At 44.2% G+C, this 20,788-nt stretch overlaps 1 protein-coding gene across 2 annotated transcripts in view; it reads left to right on the top strand.

Annotated features, from left to right (window-relative positions):
* Positions 1 to 12,221: 12,221 nt before the first annotated feature.
* Positions 12,222 to 20,788, top strand: part of LOC119402328 (dual specificity protein phosphatase 8) — a 91,884-nt gene continuing 83,317 nt past the window's right edge. The window contains exon 1 of one of the 2 annotated variants that reach the window (XM_037669469.2): positions 12,222 to 12,593. The gene's annotated coding sequence lies outside the window, so the exon portion shown is untranslated. The remainder of the gene's footprint in view (positions 12,594 to 20,788) is intronic. The other variant, XM_037669471.2, reaches the window with a different exon arrangement.

The raw sequence follows: 20,788 nt of genomic DNA on the forward strand, positions 1-20,788 counted from the left end.
TTCAGCAATGTTGAGCGAGCGATGTTGAGGTAATGTTGCATTTTCATGCTAAAGCAACGTTGTCAAACGTTGACAGATGTTGGCCCATATCGGCTGAAATTGAGCCGCTGGAACTGCGGATATTTCCTGCCATTCTTATTTTCGTGGTGTGCACCAATTCAAAATATTTCACAGCTGCTTGGCCATAATTACTATGCCATGGCTGCACTGCTCGCCGTGCCGTACTGAGCGCGCGCGTACACGTGCACAGCGCATCTTCCAAATGAATTTCTCTAATACTTGGTTTTAAATATGTACCTGCATAGATTATCCTACTACACGTTGATTCTCGTGCTGTCGTGCCTCAGGGGCGAGCGGCGTATAAAAGCGAGACCGAAAGGAAAAGTGCAGCCTTTGCTGATCAGCGGCAGTCCTACGGCAACTGACATCATCGATGGCCGCGTGCAGATATTTTTGTTTTCCGCAGACAGTTGTGCACGCTGTTTTAGATGCGAAGCAGCTATTTGACTAGCCTGTGTAACGCTGTCCCTCCGTCCGCACAAACGCGAGGCAACGCGCTTCCCTCGGCGCAGGTGTTGGAGCGGTGCCAAGTAGGTCACGCCGCAGCTGGACGTTGACGTCACGCTCCCCTCGCATGATTCCCTCGAAGGTGCGCGCGTACGTCACTCTCTCCCTCACCCGCCGGAGCGCCCGCAGCTGCCGGCTCCAACGCCCGCTCGCCTCCCGTGTCTGCGTTTCAAACAAACGTTTACACCAGTAAACGCTACACCGAGTTTCGCTTCAAACGAATCTTCCAGCGCTCACCGCAGCACCCGCGTTAGCGCCGTTCAACCCGTGACGCCACCGGTGCGCAACGCTGCTGCTTCGCATCCCATCAGGGTTCCCTTCGGGGAAATGGTCCAATTTTTTTATCTTCGTGGTGCTCAGCTGATGACTCCGCGTACTGGCATAGAAAAATAACGGTAAGTTTTTTGTGGATGTATGCAAATAACATCATTTAGTTGTCCTGTTAGTGGTCACTCGCAAAATATTCCGTGGTTTGCTTTGCCCGATGCCACGGTGAAAAAAGCAGCGTGTTATGTGCGCACTGAGTGAAGCAGGCGGCAGACAAAAGCGTCGAAGAATAGCTGAAGCTGTCCGTTATGAGCTCGCTAGCTGTTTTGATTCAGGTGACGACTATCGTGTGACGATCACTCGGCTATAGTACATAGATGATACTTATTCTAGGCACTATAACTCGGCGAACGAGTAGGCAGGGCGATGGGATGAAGTTCCACTGTGCGACTCATGTGCTCGGTTCCCTCAGTCACATGGCGCGGTCGCTTTATCTTCCTCATCGGCCTCAAGCGAAGGTGTACGTGGCTTTTCTTCGTCGGGCTCTGGATCAGGCGCTTCCACCTTGCCTAACGCCAAACACCTGTTTTCTAGCAGCTCCGCAGGTGATAGGACAAGTCCGCAGAGTCACTGTTTTTGCATTTGATACCTTGAAAATGTGGCTGCCTGTCAGAAATCACAACAGTGGGTTATTGTTATGGTTATGATTGATGGGAATAAATGTCCTAAATTCCGTTTACTCTGTAAGATAAACTGAAACAGATGGCTGTGTGTAGGTTTCGTGGTTGCCGACAAAAAAAGCGAGATCTAAATACATTTGTTTCATCGCACTTTGCAGCAGCATAATGCTTTAGTAATTTTGTAGCCACAGCAGGTACATAATGCAGTGGTCGCCAGTTTGACTCTTTGCTTTGTATATTGAACATGTTGACAAATTTTGCTGGTGCTTTATTGAGAACCACCAAAAGGAAAGAGGGGAACATGAGTTGCAGGATGTATTCATTTTGTTTTTGTTTTCGTCAGGCTTTTAACACAATTGCAGGTTGAGTCAAATTGGTGTCATAGATTTATAGACGAATTAGCAAGAGTTCTTTGAATATTCCTAAGTACTTCAATTGTCTTAATCAAGCATTTGCTTTGTTATGCCTATTTAGTGCGCACCCTTTTCTTTTTTTTCTAGAGAGGCAGTGGTGGCCTGAATTCAGCCTTCATCCCACACCTTCATTCTTAATGAAATGTTTTCTTTCTATTGTTTGTTTTTGTATAGTTAGGATAGCTTGAAAAGGCAAGTTGCACTTATGTTTATTCATGCCATGTTGTAATACTACATTATCTAATCAAGCGTACCTTTACAGAATTGTTTATGCTAAGACACATAATTGACGAGTGGCCACAAATTATGGGCACCAGTCCTGCAGGATTCTTGCTTATTTTATCCTGTGCCATATTTTGTCTAGGATATTTCAAAAGGCTGCATTAACGTTTTTTCACACTCTTTTGTAAGATTAGTGTCTAGTCTAGCCTGCTTTTGCAGTTTTGTTAATGTTAAGAACGCTTGATGAATCGTCACATAGTTATCGGTTGTAGCCTTGCAAGATTATTGCTCACTTATTTCTGCGTCACGTTTTGTCTAGTTAAAGCAGCTAGGATGCCTTCAAAATGCCAAGTTTGTTCACAACTATTGTGTAATGTTAATGCATACAGTATTTCCTTTTTCTTGACATTGCAAGCTTTACTGTAAGACCAGCAAGCATTGGAGCCATTATTTTGGTTTTTTATTCTTTTGTTCACCTTTTCAGCTGTGCAATGTGATTTTGTTCATTGCAAGAATTCAGGGTCGTTAGATCATCAGCACTGGTGATTCTTTTCATTGCATTTCTCGCACAGCTAGCCGCGATATGTCCCTCATCAAAGATTGTGATCGCTGTTGGTGAATGGAAATGTTTCTGCTATATTGTTGTTCGGGACATGTACAGTACGGTCCACTCTTAGAGGGAACACGCGAGCGCGTGACTGACAGCCCGCGCGGCGCTCACTAGCGGCGAGATTTGTAAATGCGGTGCATGCGCATACACTCGTAAGGGCGGCGCACGCCCGGCGTCGTCTGCTACTTCTGCGCCCATGCGCCAGGCAATTCCCGGAAAGCGCTGGAAAGCGGTTCCATTTGTTCGTGGTGCGATTAATCTAGCCGCCACACAGGATTCGACAGGCAGGAAAACAAATATGCGCATTTGTTTATTGCTGCACTCTTTCGCAAGGTTTAACTGGACTGGTTTCTAGGCTCGCTGAAGCATCATGTGCAGAAGCTCCTAAGATCGACTATATTTTTACAACAAGATTATTCTGTTACAACAACACACACGCGCAATGAAATAAGGCGTGCACAGAACGATACCTGAAGGTAAACCTGAAGGAGACATCTCGTTGATTATACTTTTGCGACAGAGGATATATGGGGCAAGAACTAGCCACAAGACTTTTGAAGGATGCAAAGCTGGTGTGTTGGTGCACGTCCGTACTCTTTTACATGAAAATACAATTCAACTTGTGCAAGAAAAACAGCACCAAGAGCATGCGCAAGCCAGTTATACATTTTTCACACACTTCTACAGCAACTGCCCACTATTGATAACAGACAAGGCAACTGAAGCATGATGCCGCGAACATATATACTAAGCTTGCCCTTCCGACAATAAAATAACTGCCTATTCAACAAGCGGAAGGCAGAGTTGCTATCACTTGCTTCTAACTTCGAAAACAAAAGCGGTAAACATCAGCGCACGCCGAGCGCTGGCGCATAGAAGTAGCAGACGACGCGGGGCACGCACCACCGTAATGAATCTGTACGGATGCGCTGCATTTACAAATCTCGCCAGCAGTTAGCGCTCTGCGGACAGCCGGCCACGCGCTCGCGTGTTCCCTCTAAGAGTGGACCGTACTGTACATTTATCATGAACAATATGTAAGCATGGTTTTCGTAGAAAAAATGGTACCGTTGATTTGATTCTGGAACTGTGCTTATATGAAAACTATGTGTCTTTTTTCTAATTTGCAATAAATATTTGCATTACTTTTTATGTATTTCACTCTGAGTGATGAACTCATGCCTAGGAACTTCCATGCCACCAGGAAGCTGGCTGTCGTCGCAGCTATCGTATATTAACCTGATGCTGTTCTTGAAAGCTGTAATGCCGACAACATATTGCAAGCACCGAGATACATTTATTGCATAAGAAACATGGATAAATAATTCTTCCCTTTGCACAGTGATGTATGTTGGGCTAATATAAAGAGCTCTGTTTACACCTTTTGGCAAATACTACTATAGTAGCCATTCATTGGCAACAAGTAGATCTGCATGTAACACATCTGTTCAAGTGAAGCTGGCCTCATGACCACTGATGGGAAGAATCATTACCATAACATCTCTCACTGTAATAATGTCATGTAAATTTATAATTTAATGTATTGTGCTCTCTGCCATTGGCGGCTCCACTCTGTGATTTGCTGTTTCTATAGACACGACGGAATCGAGATGCCTATGGCAGGGGGACCAGCATGCCTGAAAAAGGAGCCGTGAAAACCACAGCAATGCCCTGATGTGAATGTAGCTTAAGATTGCAAGCTAATGGAAGGTTTCGTGTATGTTTTAGGAACACAGAAGTAGCATCGCAACAACATTATCATAATATTGCAGTATGTTGCAGCTAAGTTACTCAAAGGTTGCCTAATTGTTGCTGTAACATTAAAGCAGCATGGCGAAAGTGTTGCTGCATGTAGCAGTGAAGTTACTCAAAGGTTGCCGTAATGTTGTTGAAACATTGAAGCAGCATTGCAAGAATGTTGCATCAATGTAGCTATATGCTGCACGTCAGTTACTCGAAGGTTGCTTAAATGTTGCAGGAACTTCCAAGCAGCATTACGAAAACGTTGCATCGACATTGATGCACGTTGCAATCAGGTTACTTAAAAGCTGTCTAAACGTTGTACAAACTTTCAAGCAGCATTGCAAAAATGTTTCATCAACGTTGTGGCAGTGTTGACTTTGAATGTTGCGGGAATGCGACCAAAAGGGGACATTAACCAGGTTTAGGCAATGTTGGAAGGTAACATTGCCGCAACGTTACGGCAACAAAGCGTGCTACTAGGGATCATTATATCACAAAATGGCGAATGATGCGGCAAAATGAACGCCACTTCTTAATTATTTCTCGTTGTCTTGTACCGGCTTCGACTTAGAGTATAAAAATGAGGCCGCTTATAAACCATTCAGCTGCCTCTAGATTGCTTGTAATTAAAACGCAATTGTGTTCAGTAGTGGCTACTAAATTTCTAAGCTGGTGAATGAGCGCGTTAGTAACGGTGCTACTGTCGTTTTTGTGTGTGTGCATATGAGTGCCTTTAGTACCGCTTACGACATTTTTAGCGGGGAAGAGAAAAATATCTAGGGACTTTAGGCCCCGTGGCTTGCCCTCCGCTCTGTTGATGCTCTTCTTACAGACACAGCGAATACGTTGCCGACAGCCTGAGAAAGTATTCGCCTTTATGGAAGCGCTTCTTTTGTTCAGATACAGCTGTAACTGTTTAAAGTGAAATTTCTATTTATTAGTACAGTACAATACTGAAATACAAATACAAAGTAAATATAATACAGAAGGAGGTCCCAAAGTAAAAATTTTGAGGGGACCTTCTGCTAGTGCATGTATAAAAATGTAGAACAAAAGATTGGCAACTAAGGAAAAAAAAGAGCATACGAATAAAAAAAAGTGAACGTAGCGAAGGTAAATATTCTAGCTTTTGGTAGATTGAAATTACACGTGTAAGTAAAATTATACTATTAATAGAAGAGGAATACAACTAAATTAAATGACATCATAACTCACACATATAACGTTATAACGCAATTTGTACTCATGACTGATATATACACACACATAATTATATAAATACACCTTTATGTTTACTTGCATACATATTTACTCAGGCAACACATGTGTTTTGTAAGAACTGTTTCAGATGATGCCATAAATAATGTAATGAAGGGCTTGATTTAGTAAATGATGGTAGGGAATTCTAGGATGAAATTGCAGAAAGCATGGCTGTCATATTACCATAGTTAGTGTTTACTTTTGGAAGTATGGTATTATTATTATTAATATTATTATTAGGCAGTTAGCTCATCCAGTGCTTTGTCGCTGGATGAAAATCTTATCAGCGAATGCATTAAGCGCTTAAAACCATCCTTATCATGTGGCCCAGATGGCATCCCCTCCGCCGTACTAAAAGCATATGGTACTATATTTGTCCCAGTACTGACTACGATATTTAATAACTGCCTGGACACTTCCACATTTCCTAGCATGTGGAAAACTGCTCGTGTTTTCCCAGTATTTAAGTCAGGCTCTAAGACAGATGTTTCTAATTATCGCCCGATTTCTCTACTATGTGCCACATCAAAGATCTTCGAACTGGCTCTTCACAAAATATTGTCTTTTAGTGTGAAAAACTCACTGATTCCAAATCAACATGGTTTTCTTGCTGGCCGCTCAACTACCACAAATCTTGCTAGTTTCATGACGCAGATCTCCACACCTATTTCTCAGAGAGGACAGGTTGACGTAATCTACTGTGACCTGAGCAAGGCTTTTGACGTAGTCAGCCACACACTGATTATGGTTAAACTTGCGAACTTTGACGTTGACTTGTCGATTGTGAATCTCTTGCACAGCTATCTGCTCAATAGATCTTGTTATGTTGCCGTAAATGGCCAAACCTCTTCTTTGTATAAAGTGACTAGTGGGGTCCCTCAAGGGTCGGTATTAGGCCCACTCCTATTTTTAATTTACGTTAATGATGTTTCTTCTGCCATTCGTAATTCTTCTTTCCTCTTGTATGCCGATGACATTAAGATATTTAAGGAAATTCATTCAGTTAACGACTGTCGCTTGTTGCAGTCAGATTTGTGTTCTTTTTCCGAATGGTGCAACGGCAATAACCTTTCTCTAAATACCTCAAAGACAAAATTCATGTCTATCACTCGCAAAACATCTAGCGTGTCATTTCAATTGTTTGTCAATTCTGTGCCGTTATGCAAGGTTTATGAAATCAGTGATCTTGGTGTTGTTGTTGACAGCGCGTTAAACTTTTCTTCTCACGTTAAGCGTGCTGCTATGCGGGGCCTTCGTTCTCTCGGATGTGTTTGTAGCAATATCTCGAGAATTCAGGTCTCCCATGGCCCTACACAAATTGTACACGGCAATATGTCTTCCGCAACTTGAGTATGCGTCCGTGATATGGAATGGCATTGCTCAATCCAGCGGTAACACCATTGAACGAGTCCAGAAAAAATTCCTCAGCATATATAACCATCGTTTTGCTAAAAATGACTCTGGATCTCGTTCAAATACTGCTGAGTCATTATCACTGCCATCACTTCACTGCCGACGAAATCGTTCTGATCTCTTATTTCTCTACAAGCTAGTCCACGGTTTCATATCCTGCCCTGTACTTCTCCATTGTGTTAATTTTCGAATTCCGCGTAAGTTAACCAGAGAGAACAGACCGTTTCATGTACCCGCCTGCTTCTTCCAACACTCTACCGTTCACAGAATACAAGTCTTTATAATATTAATTTTCTTGATCTTGACGTTTTTCATAGTCCACAATCACTGTTTTTATCCGAGCTTTGCACTGTTTTGACATAGTATGGCACAGTGTACAAAGTCTTCCCTTCTCCGTCTTTCCGCATAGTTGTATATGTGCAATCTAATTTTTTATTCCCCTTCAATATTTCTCATATTGTCTTATTTTACTCCTCCCCTTTAGTGTTCATTTCTCTTTGTCTACGTGTTTTTGCTCTTTTTATTTCTGAAGACTGTCTGTATTGTATTGTTTATTTTTATTGATTTTATTTTTGCGTGCGCCTGCACAAAGACCTCACGGTTGTTCCTGGGCACGTTAAATAAATGATTGATAAATGATTGATTGATTATTATTATTATTATTATTATTATTATTATTATTATTATTATTATTATATTATTATTATTATTATTATTATTATTATTATTATTATTATTATTGTCGGAAAACCGTGTGCTATCAGCTCCAAGCTCAAGCCACGTTGCAAATATAGTGCTGTCTTCGGAATCTGTCGTTCTGCGTCATGACGTCTTAAATTAGCGTCCAGGATGCATCCTACAACGCACGCTCCACATTACATACATGCAGGTCGCGGGATCGAATCCCGGCTGCGGCGGCTGCATTTTCGATGAAGGCGAAAATGTTTGAGGCCCGTGTACTTAGATTTAAGTGCACGTTAAAGAACCCCAGGTGGTCGAAATTTCCGGAGCCCTTCACTACGGCGTCTCTCATAATCACATCTTGGTTTTGGGACGTTAAACCCCAGATATTATTATTATTACATTACATACATGCGGCTAGTTGATTTTCGTCCGATATAATTCTTTTTCATTTATGTCATAGTTACTACAACATACTGTTGAAACTTCAAAATAATGTCCCCTATATCTTCCTTAGATCATTGTCTGTTGGTTTCATCAGGTTATACATACATACATACATACATACATACATACATACATACATACATACATACATACATACATACATACATACATACATACATACATACATACATACATACATACATACATACATACATACATACATGCTTTTTAGGGTGACTGCAGCCATCTCAGGTGGGTCTATGAACACGAAATGCCTCAGCCATTTCGGCGACCACCGCAAGTGTATTTTTTTAGAAGAATCGTGTTAATTTATTGCATTAATAGCAATGAATTGCTAGAATATTTCGGAGAATGCCATCTGAGTGACGTTTCTCAGACCATTTGTGCTCTGAGTATCGTTTCTTGTTTCAATGTCAAATTTCGTTTACACATTAAGCAAAGGCGCTTGTGTAAGCTGTTATAAGTTCAATAATATTACTGCAATTTTTGTCACTGACGGAAAAATTGCAGTAATATTGTAGTAATTGCAAAATGGCACATACATAAATACACATACATACATACATACATACATACATACATACATACATACATACATACATACATACATACATACATACATACGTACGTACGTACGTACATAGATACATACATTTAATTGCTGCCCATCCGTCTATGGGAGCTCCGTCGCGGCCAGCGAGACTTCAAGGACCACATGTCAGCGTATCAGTCCAAATCCCACATAAGAAACACGACCCGACACGATATTCCGTGCAGTGACCTCCGATTTACTTAGGCGTAAATGGTAAATACATGTGGAGCTCGATTTCTCGCATTTTACGCCATGCAGAACATGCACGCAAGCATGCTTGCAAAGAGCGAACACTCGACATTATCATCGTCAGCCTGACCACGCCCACTGCAGGGCAAGGACCTCTCCGATGTTTCGCCAATCAAACCGCTCCTGTGCTTGCTACGGCCATGTGACGATAGTTAAAGACGCGACAGTTATCGGCAAATGTCGAGGCTGCGCTGATGTCAGAATTAAACGTCACGACTGTCGCTGCATCAGAGTTCGTTCGCTCGTGTGTTTGGGGAATCCTGATGTTCACATTCCGCTTAAAAAAAAAAGAAATGATGAGACTTGCACGAACCGTATGCGTACGCTGCAGACGATTCACACCAACTGAAAAAAAAAACAATATGACGACAAATTAAACAACATTGAAGTCTGTAGAAGCTGAGGCATGCTTTTTAGGGTGACTGCAGCCATCTCAGGTGGGTCTATGCACACGAAATGCCTCAGCCATGTCGGCGACCACCTCAAGTGTATTTTTTTAGAAGAATCGTGTTAATTTATTGCATTGATAGCAATGAATTGCTAGAATATTTCGGAGAATGCCATCTGAGTGACGTTTCTCAGACCATTTGTGCTCTGAGTATCGTTTCTTGTTTTAATGTCAAATTTCGTTTACACATTAAGCAAAGGCGCTTGTGTAAGCTGTTATAAGTTCAATAATATTACTGCAATTTTTGTCACTGACGGAAAAATTGCAGTAATATTGTTGTAATTGCAAAATGGCACTAATTACTGAAACATTTGGGGGGGGGGTTGCGTATAGTATACGCCCCCTGAAATTTCGTCTAAATGTTATATGTTTAAAATTTCCCCCTATAATATCGCGCTATGTATAATTATCTGAGTAATCAATAGTTACTCTACGGAAGGCATATTTTTCGTTAAGAATACTTTCTGACTACTGAAACACGTTAATCTTACGAGAAAAAAGTCACAAATGTGAAAAAATCTTAAATTTTGGTCCACATTGAGACGCAATTTACACCACGTGGTGCGGCAATCAAAAGTCAGATTTATACCTCAATCGAAAGCAAATCAATAGTTGTTATGTGACAATTTGTACTATGATTACATTTTCTTCTTACCAAAAATGTTTTCTACTCCAAGATATTCTAGCAAGTCAGTGCTTTTAATGCAATAAATCAGCAAGATTTTTCTCGAATACATTTGAGATGGTCGCCACAATGGCTGGGGCATTTGGCGTGGAATTACCCAGGTGGAAAGCCTGACTGCAGAGCCTATAAAACTGTGCGACCATTTTGAAAAGAAAATGGAGGTGTCGGACTTTCTCGTTCTAGTGATCGTGTGTTTAAAGCAACTGCAGGATTCTACATCCAATTAGATGTCACTGTGATCACTTTAGTCACACGCGAAATATCACGCTTTGTGTACACACATCATGGCTAGGACAACATTTTTCCGCTTCGACATAGCTACCCCTTCTGTGCTTTTGTAGCAACGACACACACGGAAAAAGCAGTCTCTATTACTTCAAACGTGCACACACATTTCCTGCTTTCCTGCAAAATGCAAGAAAATATTCCTTTTTTTCCCTCTGGAAAGCGAGTACCTATATTGCAATCAATTTTCAGCACCTAACTTGTACATTGCGATCCAATTATTAATTTCGCGCGCCATAGTGCAGTATATGTATAGTTAAGCAACGGAGATGTTGCGTAGATGAGCTCAGGCACTCGGGTTCGACTCCCGACCTAGGCGGCCACGTTTCGATGAGGGAGGAATGCAAGAAGATAGGATACATTCGTATTAACGTTAAAAAAACAAAAAAAAAACAAGCTCTAGCTAGGTAATCAAATTTAGTGCGGAGTCTCCCCACTGCGGCGTGCATCACAATCATGCCGCAGTTTCGTAACGCAACACCCCAAAATTTGCGTTGTTTAGTTTCATCTGAATTTCAGGCAACCTGAACATGTCCAGGGAAGAAATCGTAGCGCTTCTTTATTTTTTAATTAAATGTGTTTAAGGAGAGGTTGGTGCCTAGGTGTGGCTCCGGCTACTCCATAATAGTTTGCATCGTGAAGTCGTGAATAACTAGAGAACACTACAAAATTTACACATGAATGCAAATTCACATTCCTAATGTCGCTACTACATTATAATTAACAGTTCAAGCAACAACAATGTTCAGACGCCACAACTGTTCCCACAGTTGTGGGAACAGTTGTGGGAACGCGCTTTACAGAAGAGTTCATCAAGGTGATCACACCTCAGTCACTGGGCACTTGCCCCCACTCAAAACACAGCTGTCATGAAACAAATTCTGAGAGGTACGAAAACGCCAGAAACACACTAAAACACGGAAACATGTGACCACAAGTATCTATTAGTAATCAACAATAGGAACGACGATTTCTTATCAGAATTAATAAATTTATGATTCCTCTAAAAACTGTACTAATACGCGCAGCGATATTTTGAAATGTTTCTCATGACGGTAATCAGAGCACAGGCTGAAATTGGTGTTCCTGAATATGATGTATTTAATAATAAATGCTTGGGGTTTAATGTCCAAAAACCACGATATCACTATGAGGGACGCCGTAGTGGAGGGCTCCGGAAATTTCGACCACCCGGGCTTCTTTAACGTGCACCTAAATCTTACAGCATTTCGCCTGCATCGAAAATGCGGCCGCCGTGAATATGAAGTGGGAGGAGTGTCGCTAAAACGGCGAGTGGTATACGATAATATGGGCTCAAGACGAATATTGTTAGCAGGGCGATATAACGGTGCGACGAAATCGGCGGACGAGGTAAGGGCCAACGTAAAACAAAAGAATAATGGAAGACGGCTAGCGGCGAAGAAAAAAGCTGTGCGCCAGCCCCTAGCACGACGCGCAAACCGCTAACAGCAGCTTCGCCCGCACAGCCGAACGGTAGTGGAGAGAATAGAGTGTGGAGAGAGAGAAAGAGAGAGAGGATGAGAGCAAGTGGAAGTCGAGCGGGGTGCGAGGAAGCAGATGAAGAGAGAGGGGCGCGCTCGTTTCGTGCCAGGTTTTCGGCGCAGCAGGGTATGAGTCATCCCCCGTGGTGGCGTAAGCAAAAGCTGCACCGTGGGGGGAGTTTGCCATGGCGGCCGTAGAAACGGCTCGGGCCGGTGTTGTGAGAGGCATCGCTTCCTGCTGGAGAGCTCGCTGAGCGCTCGCTTCCTCTTGGGGCCCTTACGATGACATCGGTTTCGTCCCAGTACGCTCGCAGCGCATCGTGGCGTCGGTGCATCGTCGTGTGAAACTGCGAAGAGGGCCAGTGCAGATGTGTGTGTGAAGCAGAAAACATAACCCCGCCGTACACTGCTTTCGTGTTCGGATGCTCAACCTGTCCGGTGTTTGTGTCGTCGTTGGTGCGATTGCCGGTGACGGCTGCTGTTGTATGGCCACTGGTGCGAACACGGGGTGAGTTGTTATTTGCACACCCTTCGTTGTTTCGTCAGTTGTTCGCGCGATTGTTTTACAAACCTCGAGTTAGCGCGCCTCGTTCGCGGGTTTTGCTAGGTGCTGAGGCCCGTGCGTGTGCGCGCAAACTGAGCGATCCCAGCGGAACGCGATGAGTCAGTTCTGACTGCCGGATAAGAACGAACTGCCGGCGGATCTGACTCATACCCGAGAGGCGTCCGTTGAACTGGCTCGACATCGGCCTCCCCTCCTTTCCGCTGTCTGTGCCAAGACTTTGTTTTCTGTTCATTTCGTCCTTCCCCCCTCTTTTTGGTGTGTGTGGCTTTCTACAATGCCCTTGGGAGCCCCCATCCTCGGCGAGGCTCTTCCCAAAAACAGAAGCACCCGCGTTCTTACGCTCGCACGGATTGCATGCGAAGTTCGCAACTTCGAGAAAAAAAATTACCTAAAAGAAAACCGACATGCGTGAACGCCTTCGCTTCGCGCGACACCTGCGCTCTTCGTGCATGCAAGCTATGCAAGATCTATCTATCGGTTTTTGCGTAAGGAGTGGGCAATACCGATGTCCGTTGCCCCATCGGATTGCCCATCTACCCAACACCTGCTCGGTGTTGCCGACTACTAGTTTTTTCGTACTGCCTTACGGCTGGACCCGCGATGCGTTTGTTGTTCGTAAAAGTGAAGAAGCAATCGGGATGGTTAATTTTTTTTTTGTTCAATTTCAAAATTTGTTTTGTTGTTTCCTCGCACAAGAAACAAGATGACGTTTACAGAGAACCCAACACCCTTGTACACAGTTCGTGCAGCACTCATATTTGTACAATAATATGGGAATCAATGTCAATTAAAAAGCAGCTTTCACAGCATCCAGACCAACATGGACAAAAACAAGCAATGGAGAAGATATCTCATAAAAATTTGCCATTACATTAAATCAGGCTTTGACTATTCAAAACGGCTGGTACCTGAGATACTGAAACAACCATCACTCTGGAAAAAGAAAAAAAAAAAGAGTAGAGCTACATGACACATGTGAAAACACAATATTTGTATGGTTAACACAAATTTCCATCGCCCGACTACTAATGTTACTTACAGCATTATTCTTGTTACACCGATTACTACGTAGCGATCGTGCGGCGTTTGAAATAAGCCAAGCATTTTCAACGGGCGCTCTCTAACCGTGACGGGAGTGTGCGAAAGGCAGCAAGGATTTCTTTTTGCGCGGGTTGTATTTTGGCACGGTGCCACGTTTGGTGTGACGACGTTCGCAGTGTATGGAGGCCCGCTGGGAGTGCAGGTCCCTTGGTGGTTTCGAGCTACCGAGGAGTGAGGGGTGGGGGGACTTTTACAAACGTTGCAGTCTTGAATTGGGACGGTGTCGGTTATATTCCGGGTTACATTCGACAGCACCCCACGTCTTCTTTTGTAGGTCACACGCTGTGTCGCGCCGGTTTGCATTTTTTTGTTTGTTTTTTCACGAGTGGTTTGAATTCGAGTGCTAGGAGGCAGAAGACGCCAGCATAAACAGTGTCGAACGGCAGACCATTCTGTCGAATGGTATTTATTAGAGGTCACTCGTGGAGATCAGCCTGTCGTGTCTTGGATAAGTCCGCACTCTTGAATCTCTGCCTCGAATCAATCGCCTTGAATCAATGCCTTGAGTCAATATAACGTTTCGAATCAATCCGCAGTGCGAACTGTGTTCATTAGGCAGTTTTAGAAGAGGGTACACAAAGGTAGCGTTCGTTGGGTACGTACGCTACTTTCGTCACTTAACGTGGGTACCCAAAGCGGATAGCGTATGACGCATGCGCAGTGGCGAGAAACGCTAACGCAAAGCTTTGTGTACCATACTCTAAAAAACTCTCCATTTTCTTCAAATAAACTGCATACACGCCTAACTAAGTCTTTAATCTCCACCTCCAAAGCCTAGCTGTGGTGTCTAGCCACCAAAGCCTAGCCGAACGCAAGAAAAGCCGTGACAGTTGGATGTCAGCTGTGATCTATAGCTTAGGTGTTATTTTGTTTTATCTCTGGTAATATAAGCACTACGCTTAATGTAATATAAAACTTCTCTGTCTTCAGCGAAACTGTATCATTTGGCTAAATACGTTTTTGAAGATCTCCGGTAGGGCAGGGACCGTTCACGTTTCATCCGCACGACTAGCGACACTGGGATTTACCTGTGCAGTATACATGCAAGAGCATTTCATGTTATTGGAGTCGCCAAGCGTAATCCGTTGGCAATGTTGACGTCTACCAGTAAGGCGTGGTAGCCGCGGGGCGGCTTACATGCTCTCCCATAATCGAGTATGTATTTAAGAGGTCTATATATTGTTCACCAATTATTGTAAACAGTTGTCACAGCGAGATTGTAATGGCGACCGTTTGAGGAACGGCTTACCGCACTCTCCATGGTAGAGTATGCAGTACTCTAAGTAGTTTCCATACTTGGTACACAAGCACGTGTATGGAGTGGCTCTCTTGTTTCTCTCCCAGGCACTTCCGGTGGAGCGTTTGCTTCCGGTTTTCAAAATATTGATACATAGTCTTTTAAACAGTAGCACTCAATGGTGCTGGTTGAAGTTAAGAGTTGTATCGTGTAATATGATATCGGAGCATCACTTTACTTAAAGGGACACTAAAGAGCAAGACGATTTCTCTCATATTAGTAAAGTGCTCTTTCACGATACCAAAAACACCACACTTCCTGCGAGAAGACGCTTAGTAAGCGAGAAATCGCGCAAAAACAATATGTGGGTGGCGACGCCACCTTGGAAGTTTCCGCACCGTTCGCCGTGACGTCACATGTTTTGACGGCGCCTACTAGAGACCACGTTGTTCCTAATCGGTAAAAATGAAGTACATTGTTCTTTGACGGTGCCATACACTTAACGTACCAGGTTTGGGGTAATGTTGTTGAGCCAATGGCGCCAAAATACGATAAATACACCTTGAAATCCGTGACGTCACGCGGGGAGAGTTCTGCGCGAAACTTAAAAATGAGACTTTCAACTTGATTTTCTTCTTTATTAATACACCTATGATGGCGAAATTAACGACATTAGAGTTCTCAGAGCACAATTTGTCGATCTGAGCACAATTTATTGATCTAAACCGATTCATTGTTTCCGTTCAGTGTCCCTTTAAGGTAAAGTCCAGTTAGCTGTAAGAAATAATTCACCAACATTAATTGATTGAGTTCACTAAAAAGATTGTGAGCTGCTCGGATCGTTGCGGCGCCTGGCGGATCAGATCTCAACCACGCGCGTCTTTCTACGTTGCCTCTGAGATCCGCTTCGGCAATGCGACGACACACAAGGTTAACCTACGGAATACACTAGGCACACGAACAACGACGTGCGAGCGCCACCTTACCAGACACTAATTACCAAGGTCGCCTCCAATTTTTTAGCTCGCTAGTACTCTCTAGTACTGTAGCCGAAACAATCAGGACGATAATGTAAGAAGTGGCAGTAGCCCAGAGGAATCAGACATACCACCAGTAACGACAGGGGAAATAAAGAAAGCCTTCGAGGGAATGAAAAGAGGCAAGCCGCGAGTACCTTAGTAACCTGCGATTCGCTGAAGACATTGCCCTGGTGAGAGTAATTCGGCGGACAAATTGCAGATCATTATTACTGAATTAGACAAGGAAATCAGAGCGGCAGGTCTGAAAATTACTACGCATGAAACTGAAGTAATGTACAACGGTCTCGGAAGAGAACAGCACTTCGCGATAGGTAGCGAGGCACTGGAAGTGGTAAAGGTATAGGTCTACTTAGGACAGGTAGTGACCGCGCAGCCGATTCTGAAGTCATGAATGGTAGTTCACCACTATCCCTCGAGAGAAAGGTATATAACAGATGCATCTTAGCCGCGCTTACCTACGGAACGGAAACCTGGATGCTTACAAAGAGAATGCAACTTAAACTGAGGACGGCGCAGCGAGCAATGGAAAGGAAAATGATAGGTGTAACCTTAAGAGACAGGAAGAGAGCAGAGTGGGTCAGTGAACAAACGGGTGTTGAGGACATCTGAGTTGAAATCAAGAAGAAGAAAAGGACATGGGCAGGGCATGTGGCCCGTAGGCAAGATAACCGCTGGTCATTAAGGGTAACTGACTGGATTCCAAGAGATGGCAAACGCGTGAGGGGGAGACAGAAAGTTAGGTGGGCAGATAAGATTAAGAATTTTGCGGGTATAACGTGGAAGCAAAAAGCACAGGACTGGGTTGATGACGTAACATGGAAGAGGCCTTTGCCCTGCAGTGGCCGCAGTCAGGCCGATGATGATGGTGATGACTGTAGACGTAGCCTTGGCTGTTGGGCTTCGACGTCTTGTTTGCCTCGTACCTCTCGAACTCGTATACGGAAAGGACGCACGTTGAACGCTTCGGTGATTTTTCGAAGCCGCAATGAATGGGGAGGCCTCGCAAAGCGTCGCACTTGGAAGGATTGTCTCTCTTCGTGTAGTTGCGCGTGTCACGCTGCGGTGACGTGGGCTCAGCTAGAATGTGTGCTCAGTCGTCGAGAGAGAATACACGGTGATGAAACAGACTGACCCTTCGCTGAACTGTAACAGCTGGCTGCTTACTCGCTTTAATGATTTGCTCGGCGTTGTAATGTCAGGTTTCAAAAAATCACGGCTCGGATGCTGAGAGTGGCATTTATAGACCTATGTCAGCTACAATGAAAAACAAAACAAACAATCAAGAATCTTACTGAGAATGTCAGAAATGAATACTGCGACCGGCGACTTCTTTAAAAAGAGGAAAAAAAAAAAAACACCGATTTTTCTCGTATTCGTAATTTACTCTTTCACGATACCAGAAACACTACGCTTTCTGCGAGGAGACGCTTGGTAAGCGATAAAACGAGCAAAAAATAAAATGCCGGGGGCGACGCCACCTTGAACTTCCCGCACCTGTCGCCGTGACGTCATAGATTTTGACGGTGTCTAGCTAGGGCCTATGTAGTTTCCAATAGGTAAAAATGAAGGACATTTTCTCCTGCGGGAGCCAGGGACTTAACATACCGGTTTCAGGAAATTTCGTTGAACGAATGTGGCCATAATACGAAAAATACGCTTTGAAATCTGTGACGTCACCGTCGTAGACATGGGGGGGGGGGCAATTTAAATGTGACACTTTTGACATTAATTTTATCACCTATTAATGAACATACGGTGGTGAAATAGCGACAGTGGAGTTTTCATAGTATAGTTCAGTCTAAACTTACTTATTGTTTCACCTTAGTTAATTCCTTTAAATGCTGAAGCACTCAGTCAACATCGCCGTATTTCAGGTGGCGTACGGTAGTCTCCACTCAGACAATGACACATTGTCTGACACATCTCCACGTCGTCAGCTGTGATTGGTTCTATTGGAAGTATCTAGAGCAGATAAAGTTGGGAAATTGTACAGAATGTTTTTGAGGGAATGTACCCAAGCGGCCTGACCCAGAAAGGTTTTTGGCGTGAGTAATATTGGACGTGGGGCTCAATTAAATTTCGAACATTTATTGAAACGTGTTTTACTTTAAGTGGCTGAATAATGCCTGGATGTGCGCAGACAGAGCGGAAATATGTGTTCTCGTCTCCGGCTTCCATTCAGCGGCTGAAAGGTTCTCTGTGTCTTTCATCAAACGTCGCCGAAAGACGCGTCGTATAAGTAAGAACAGTCGCTACAAACGAGAGCTGCATCAACCTTATTAATTTCGCTATACTAGAGCTGGGACGCTATAGTGAAACAATGTATCAGTTTAGACTGATCATTTATACTTTGAAAATTCTACTGTCGTTGATTTCGCCGCCGGTAACGTACGAGAAAATCAATGTAAAAGTTTCATTTTTAAAGTTCCCCGAAGCCACGATACAATTACGAGAGACGCCGTAGTGGAGGCCTCTGGAAATTTCTAACAGCTGGTGGTTCTTTAACGTGCACCTAAATCTAAGCACACTAGCATTTAGCCTCCATCGAAATGCGATCGGGATTCGATCCCGCGATCTTCGGGTGGGTCAGTAGTCAAGCACCATGACCACTGTGCCAACCAAGGTTGGGTGTTGTCCAACTGTCCAACCAAGGTTGGGTGTGTTGGAAGGCGGGTCGCAGTCGTCTCTGTTGCCCAACTCGTCACATCGCACTGTGTGGCTCCTCGCGCGCGCGCGTTTGTGTGTGTGTGTGTGTGTGTGTGTGTGTGTGTGTGTGTGTGTGTGTGTGTGTGTGTGTGTGTGTGTGTGTGTGTGTGTGTGTGTGTGTGTGTGTGTGTGTGTGTGTGTGTGTGTGTGTGTGTGTGTGTGTGTGTGTGTGTGTGTGTGTAGGGGCGACAGACGTTTGTCTAGTGAAATAGGAAAGAGTTTTATCAGAGCTTGAGTAGGGGCCAGCATGACGATAAATAACCGTCATCCTCAGTTCGCCAGGCGGTTATTGCGCACGATCTTTCCCCACCGCACATGTGCTCCCGCACAGACACGCTTAACTAACCGCGTCGTTTGCATAGTTTGATCGCCTGATGAGCCGGGAAGTGCTCACGGCTAGGCAGCAGAATTGAGAACGAAAAATAAGGGGTCGAAAGACGCAGACACGTGATGTTATGCGCATACGCCCATCAACAACCGGTCAACCCCTTCGCTTCTCGTCGCGATAAGAGGCGCACCGGTGATAAGAGGACTCTATTGCAGCTGTCGGACTTTATGCGAGCGGTTAGAGAGAGCGTCCGCGGTGTCGCCAGCGCAGGCAAACCTGCGGACTTTCTGTTCTGGTTCATCAAGCCGCTGCGCGAAATCACACCGGGCAAGTGAAAGACATGCCCTCCCGCGGGCATGTGGCAAAAGAGAGAGAGAGAGAAGAGGGAGAAAGGAAAGACAGGGAGGTTAACCAGAAGCAGTCTCCGGTTTGCTACCCTGCATGTGGGAAGGGGAAAGGGGATGTAAAAGAATGAAAGAGAAGAAGAAGAGTTTCTGACGACAGCACGCGACAAAATACTATAACAACAACAATAAAAAAAACGAAGTCATAACCGCAGTCCAAGTACTACACAGCACGGTATTATTATTATGCTGCGGTTACATAGAGCGCGGCGGAGGGGTGGGGGCTGAACATGTTCAATTTTGCATGCGTATGTATACACGCACACATAGAAACACAAAATCCAACAACATGAGCGGTGGTTGATCCGCCCCCCCCCCCCTCTCCTCCCCTTGAAAAATATTTCTTGCTACGCTACTGCACGCGACGCACAAAAAAGCAAAACGCTATCTACACATAACTTGTGCAACAGAAGTAACGCTTCCTGTATCATTTCTGCCGCTGTAGCAAAACAAAAAAAAAAAGTTTTATGCCTTTAACGATTTCGTTGTGCTACATTTTTATGCTGCTAGAGATTACAACATAGGGAAAAGCGAGACGGAAGTCGTTTGTGCTACTTCCCTAAGAATAACATCCGGGGTTTTAAGTGCCAAAACCACGATATCATGAGACACGCCGCAGTGGAGGGCCTCGGAAATTTCGACCGTGTGGTGTTATTTAATGTGCGCCCACAACGCACAGTACACGGGCCTAACATTTCGCTCCATCGCCGCGACTGGGATCGAACCAGCGACTTTCCAGTCAGCAGCCGCTGCGCTACTTCTATATGCGTGCATTCAGCCTTTCTTGCGATTCCATTTTCCAGTGTCTAAGTCGGCGCGATGCCCGGTGTTACTGTAAGACTGTCGTTTGACATGGTTTTTTAAATTACATAGACTGTGTGTTTTGACCCACTTAAGAGCTATGGAGCAGCCGGCGCCTTTATTCATATGCCAACATGTCCTTATATCGTTTCGAAGCAAAAAAGAAAAAAAGAATTGCGGTAGAGCAGTGCGGGGGTGAGCCAAAATGGCTCAACTCTTGTTTTCGTTGGCAGTGTTTCGAACTCTCTCTCTGCACCCGTGACGCGTCGTTGTGAAAGTGACGCTCTCCTAAAGATAAGCTCGGCGTCCAAAGTTCGTTGTGTGCGAGGACATCGATAGCAGCAGATAAGGATTGCACTGCAACGCATTAACAAGCCTTTCTGGAACTTACCGCCCAGAGGAGCGATCAGGGTGTGTTTTCCGGATAAGTGGGTGCCCTCGAGGGAAGTATTGCCGTCGTTGTGCGGGGGTGCTGTTTTGGACTCTGTAGAATTCCGCCATATTTTCAAAATTTGTAATGG

Source organism: Rhipicephalus sanguineus, chromosome 8, assembly GCF_013339695.2.
Source record: "Rhipicephalus sanguineus isolate Rsan-2018 chromosome 8, BIME_Rsan_1.4, whole genome shotgun sequence".
Classification (NCBI taxonomy): domain Eukaryota; kingdom Metazoa; phylum Arthropoda; class Arachnida; order Ixodida; family Ixodidae; genus Rhipicephalus; species Rhipicephalus sanguineus.